Here is a 6,319-nt window from a genome sequence, read left to right as displayed (position 1 = left end):
CTGCTGGACCTCAGAGGAGGTCTGGGCTCTAGAAATCCCGACTCACCACACCTGCTATCTGCACCCCCAGGACGGGTCCACGGGGAGCATGGGGGAGGGGTGCTGAGCGCAAGCACAGCACCTATAACCACTCTAAGTCAGCTGACTCCTTGTCTTGACACTGAGGCGTGGGCCACCCAGAAAGGAACACCACAGCTGAGCCCCGGTCCACCTCCATACACGGACAGAGCTGTGTGTGTGTATTTTGAGATGGGGTCTCCCGCTAGCCTGGGATCTGCCAAGTAGGCTAAGTGGGCTAGAGAGCCAATGTGCGGGGGTACGAGTGTGCACCACAGGTAACTGGCTCCTAGCTCCTCTCCCCCGCCCCTCCCTCTCAAGTTTGCTGAGTCTTTACTCACTGAGCCACCTCATCTCCTCAGCCCTTTTTAAGGGCACTGTCAGACTGAATTAGGACTCACCCGCTGGTCCTCATTTCCAAATAAGGTCAGTGTGGGGCGGGGGGGGGGGGGGGGGGGGGGCTCCCGCTGCACACTGGCCCACAGCACTCAGCCCTTGGGTTCGCTGCCAGGCAGAGCAGGGTGCAGGGTGCAGCTCACAGAGAGTCGAGAGCTGCCGCGCAGAGAATCGGAGCTGCAGAGCACAGCAGCAGCCGCCGGGGCTGTTCCCACCCAAGTGCATGCACAAACCCCTTCACCTTGAAAGGCTCAGCCTAAAGGTTTAAAGGGATAACCGAGGTCAATATTGGTCAAAGAGTGTGGGAGAGACATGCAGGCCAGAGGGCAACATTAGGCGCCCTGCTCTTTCTCTGAGACTTTACTCCCTTGAAACTGAACTAGGCTGATGGCCTACAACAGGAGCAGCCCTCCTACCCACAGGGTCATCTCCCTAGCCCGCCACTGGATTGTGACTGCAGACGGTGTCCACGTGGCTGTTCTCTCAGGGTCACTGGATGCTCTTTCCCTCCAGGGCATTTACTGCCTGGAGCCTCAGGGTGTCCCACCAGGGACCCCACAGACTAACTCGGCTCCCTCTTCTCCAGCCTCCCCCCAGGTAGACCTCATCTTAGTGGGCAACTCCCCGCCTAGGAGCCCCCCTCCTGTGCAGAAGAGGCAGTGCAGCCACAGCAGGCTCTCTCTCCCCTAGGGCTGTGTATTCGGGAAAGAAATGCTTCAGGGGTGTGAAGAACCGGACCTCAAAACACCTTCCCAAGAGCAGCATGAAACCCTCAAATAAGTTGTGGTCAGGCTCCCTTCTGCCTTGACGCCTCATTCTTCCGAGGTGCAAATGCCGCCGCACTTGGTGTGGAGAGCAGGGTGCTGCGGTCAGCTGTGGGCTCACCCTCCTGAGATTGGAGGCTTGGTTGCCTGGACTCCTTGTGTGGTGATTTTGGTGTCTGTTGTAAATATGTTTGTGTGTGTGTGGTGTGGTTTGTGTGGTGTGTGTGTATGGTGTGGTATATGTCATGTGTGTGGAGGCCAGAAGTCAGGTGCTTTGCCCTAGGGCTCCCCACTGCAGTGTTTAGATCCCCTCACCCCTCTAGACTACCCATCACCCAGCCCCAAGGATACCCATCTCTGCCCCACTGGTTGGATCAGAGAGACACATCCCCAGGTCCAGCTTTTTACGGGGTTGCCAGGGATTCGAACTCAAGGCCCTCACAGTACTGCTGCAGAGGACAATGCTACCCTGTTCTTCCTCACTTCCTTGGGTCAGAAATCGCTGGAAACACCACTGCTGGGTGTAATGGCACACGCCTGTTGTCCCAATAAGAGGTGCAGGACAGAGGGTCAGGAGTTCAAGGTTACCCTTCACAGCTTGAAGATTTGGGTACAGCCTGGGCTATATGCATCCTTTATCCTGAAGGAAGGGAAAAAAATAAAGAGCACAGGGCAGTTTGAGGACTTAATAGGAGGCATAGCTAATCCTGTTAGCTCTGTTATCTTCTTGTCATGAGGTTGTCAAACTCCAAAGGGCAAAGTGAACGCAGAGACACTAGCCTGGCCAGAGTCTGTCGCTGGATGCTAAGCCTCTGGGATGCACTGGTGTCTGCTTTGTGTGGACGGAGGTCGCAGGCGGTCTCTAGCGCCCTCTTCAGGTGCCCGTGGTTTGTATCCCAGAGGCTGACTATATTTAAATATTTTAAATTTTACCTTGTAGATGGCCCAGGCTTCTGGAGAGTTTTTGAGACTATGTTTTCTGGCCTCCAGTATGTTGGTGTGTCTCTCGATTCTCAGACTGTCACAGATGTCCACAGGGCCCCTTGATGCTCTCAGGAATATGAGGGAGCCGGAGTACAGCCCCGGAGGTCACCGTTAGAGACCCACCCCCACGCCTTTAATCCCAGCACTCGGGAGGCAGAGGCAGGGGGGTCTCTCTGAGTTCCAGGCCAGCCTGATCTACAGAGCTAGTTCCAGGACAACCAGAGCTACACAGAGAAACGTTGTCTCAAAAAACAAAAAATAAAAAAGGAAAGAAAGAAGAGGAAAAAAGAGAGAGAAAGAAAGAGGAGGGGAGGGAGGAAGAAACCTGTCCCGGATTAACCCTGATGCCAAGCCTACTGGGCACAGCCCTGGGCAGTGGGCTTTGTGGGGACTCATGCCTGTCAGGCTGGCCTACAGATCGCTGGTGGACCTTGAACTGACCCTCCTGAGTGCTAGGCTGACAGGGGGCCACACTCAGTTTATGGGGGGCTGGGGACAGACACAGCTTCATGAACCCTACAAGTGCTGAACCAATGGGCCACACATCCCCAGGTGGTTTTGTTGGTCTTTCTCTTTCCTTGAGACAGTGTCTTACTATGTAATCCAGGCTGGCCTTCAGCTTGCTACTCTCCTGCCTGAGTCTTCCAGGAACTGGGCAAACAGATTTGTGTCTCCATCCCTGGCTTGAGCTATTTACAGGTTATCTAGTCTCTGATAGGAGACCTGGTTTCGTTTTCATATGAGACACAGTCTCAGGTAGCCCAGGCTGAACTAGAACTTGTTATGTAGCTGAGGATGACAGTGTGGGCCCTGGAGGGTCCAAGGCAGTTCATCAGGCTAAGCCATCTCCCAGCCCTCAGGTAGCCCAGGCTGGCCTTGAAAACTGTCAGCAATCCTCCCGCCTCAGCTTATTCCCACTTTGGTAGCATCCTCTAATACCTGAGCATGTTTAGCTTTGGTGATGTCCGGCTCAATTTACTTTTGATGTGTGCAGAGCCTGTGGAGCTTAGGGCTGGGATTCCCTGCAGCGGGAGCTGCAGACAGTTGTGCGCTGACAGATGTGGGTGCTGGGAATTGAACCCTGAGCCATCTCCCTGGTCCCAGGAGTCAAGCCCACCTGCCCACCAAAAACCCGCCCCATGGTGAACGTCCCAAATGCAGTCTGTCTAGGCAGCATCCTGAGTGCCCACCACCCTGAGTGCCCACCACAGTGGGCAGAGCAGAGCCAACTAAGAAGGCACAGCCAGTTCACAGCCCATGCCTTTAATCCCAGCACAGGAGGCAGAGGCAGGTGTACCTCTGTGAGTTCAAGGCCAGCCTGGTCTACAGAGCGAGATCCTGTCTCAAAACGAAGGGACAAAACAAAGCCCAGCTCACCAACAAACAAAATGAGTCTGCCCCAAGGGGATGGTTATTCAGATCAGACCTCACATTCAAGCTGGCCAGAGGAGCGCATGGGCATCAACCTTGGTGAAACGGAAGCACGGCAGAAATCTGGCTGAGTGCATGGCCTTCTCCATTTTCTGATGCTGGCACGAAACCTCTGGGGCTGAGGAACAAAGTTCTCGCAGTTATGGAGGCCAAATTCCAAGATCCTGTTGATGGAGCCCCCCCCCCCCCAGGAGTCACCAGCAAATGGCTAACAAAGGGCAGGAAGAGACAACTGGCCCAAGCTAGGCTTGGACTCAGGATCCTGCCTCAGTCTCCCCAGTGCTATTGTGGCAAGTGTGTCTCACCACCAGGCTTGACCTAAATCCTTTTGTTCCCTTGCGTGTGGTGCACTCGTGTGTGTGTGTGTGTGTGTGTGTGTGTGTGTGTGTGTGCGCGCGCGCATGTACATGTATGTATAAGCCAGCGGACATTCCCCTTACCCTGGAGCCACTGTTTTGGCTAGGCTGGATGCTGGGAGCCCCCAGGATCTACTGCCCCCACCCACAGTGCTGGGTCACAGGCCAATCTCGCCTCTCTGGGCTTTATCCATAAGTGCTGGGGGTGGGGCTTCCGTGCTCGTCACTAAGTCATTCAAACTCCTAAATTCCACTCTTTTTTCTTTTACTCGATTTGGGAGCGGTCTCCTTATGTAGGCCAAGATGACCTCTGCTTCCTGATTCTAAGTAAAGTCCTATGCTCCCAGCTGGCCCACAACCCCACTTTTGAAGGCCTGCTGGCAGTAGTAGTGGGAGAGAACCCTAGCTCCACACAGCACCACAGCAGCCTGAGCGTCTTGCTTAATATTTGGGGGTGTTGGCTCAAGCACACCAAGACTCACTGGTCCAGAAAAGAATTCCAGGATGAGGCAGCAGGCTGGTACTAGAAGACACTGTAAGGACATCTGTTGATTGATCTATGTATTGGGGTACAGGTGGAGGTTGGAGGACAACGTGTGTAAGTCGTCTCCTTCCAGCATGAGAGTCCCAGGGATCGAACTCAGTTCTTCAGGCTTCGCGACAATCACTTTTACCTGCTGAGCCATCTCGTTGGCCCCTAAAAGATTTTTTTAATTTAAATTTAAATTTTTGAAAAAAGACTTGTTTTTGTTTTCTGGGCATGTGTGTTTTTCTTGCATGTGTATTTGGGCACCAAATTCATGCCTGGGTGCCCACAGAAGGCAGAAGAGGGTATTGATCCCCTGGAACTGTATTTATTTTTGGTTGTGAGCCACCCTGCTGGGAATTGGACCTGAGTCCTCTGGAAGAGTCAGTGTTCTTAACTGCTGCCATCTCTCCAGCTGACACTTTAGAATAAGACTTTAAAGCTAGACACTGGGGAGGCAGAGGCAGCCAGATCTCTGTTCGAGGACAGCCTGGTCTACACAGTTCCAGGGCAACCAGGGCTACACAGAGAAACCCTGTCTTGATCCCGCACCAAAGACTTCAAGCACAAGGGGCAAGAGAGAGAAAGCCAAGAGCATTCAGGGGCCAGCTTCTCTGATGAGGGCCATGGCTCCAAGTCTTCACAGGATCTGGGTGGGATCAAAGCTCCTGAGTTCACAGGGGGATCCCGGGGCATCCACACGAGAACAACCAATGAAGAAAACACCTGCCTCCCGGTCACAGGCTGCTCTGACATCTTTATTCAACAAAGGTCCTCCTTGAGGTTCTCAGAAACTGTTCAGGCTGACCAAGGAAATGAGGCCCTGTTCAAGGTCACACACATTGAGGACTTCAGCCTGACATGAAATATGTATACGTGGACAGAGGGACTGGAGAGTGAGAGGGCTCAGAGGCCAAGCTAATGACTTGAGTTGCTCCTCAGAACACTAGAGACAAAAGGTAAAAAGTGACATCTTCAAGTTGACATCGACATGTGTGTCGTGACATGCGTGTGCCACATCCTAAAGGATGTAAGAAATGTAATGTACTGACTGCCGTCAGCTAGCGACGGGCTCAGGACTGAGATCAGGGTGAGATGAGAGGCCCCTCTGTCCTCCCTTCCTGCCCTCAAGTGTTTCGGGTCTTTCTATGCTTCTGAGGCACCGTTTCCCAGAGTCCCCTTGCCAAACACCCGGCTTCCAACTGTGGACCCTCAGGGATGCACCCTTAGTCTCCAAAGCAGTTGACTGGTGAGGGGCTCCATTTGGTCGAAACACAGATTGTTGTTCTCGCCTGGGCAGCCATTTGCCTGCAAGAGCAGTTACGGGTGGGTTTGTGGGGACCGGGTCTCTCAGTAGGGTGGGCAGCCAACAACCTGGCACCATGGCCTCAGGCTTCCTGTTCCTCAGACAGATTCATTTGGGAAGCTTCAGTCCTGGGAACAGAGTCCGTGGTCTCTCTCAGGCTCACTTGTGTGAAAACGCTTGGCACACGTCTGTCACCCCAGCAGTCTGGGCTAAGGCAGGAAGATAATGAGCTTGAGGGGGATCTAGTCTAGCTCGAGCTACTTAGCCTCAGAGAAAAAGTAAAGCTTGGTTGCTTTGGGCATGTAAGCACAAGCGAGCCAGTGTTCACTGGCGCAATTGCCTGTTCAGGGAACGAATGAATGAAAAGTGGAATTAAAGTCGAAGGGGCCTCAACCTCCCGCCTGTCCCTGCTCACAGCTTGTGTCCCTGAGTTGTCGGTGTCACCAAAATAAAAGCTGTGACGGTCCCACGTTTTGACCTGTTCTTAACATGCATATAT

This window comes from Alexandromys fortis, unplaced genomic scaffold, assembly GCF_014885135.2.
Source record: "Alexandromys fortis isolate MF-2015 unplaced genomic scaffold, M_Fortis_MF-2015_v1.1 scaffold_243, whole genome shotgun sequence".
Classification (NCBI taxonomy): Eukaryota; Metazoa; Chordata; class Mammalia; order Rodentia; family Cricetidae; genus Alexandromys; species Alexandromys fortis.
This window is presented reverse-complemented; position numbering follows the sequence as displayed.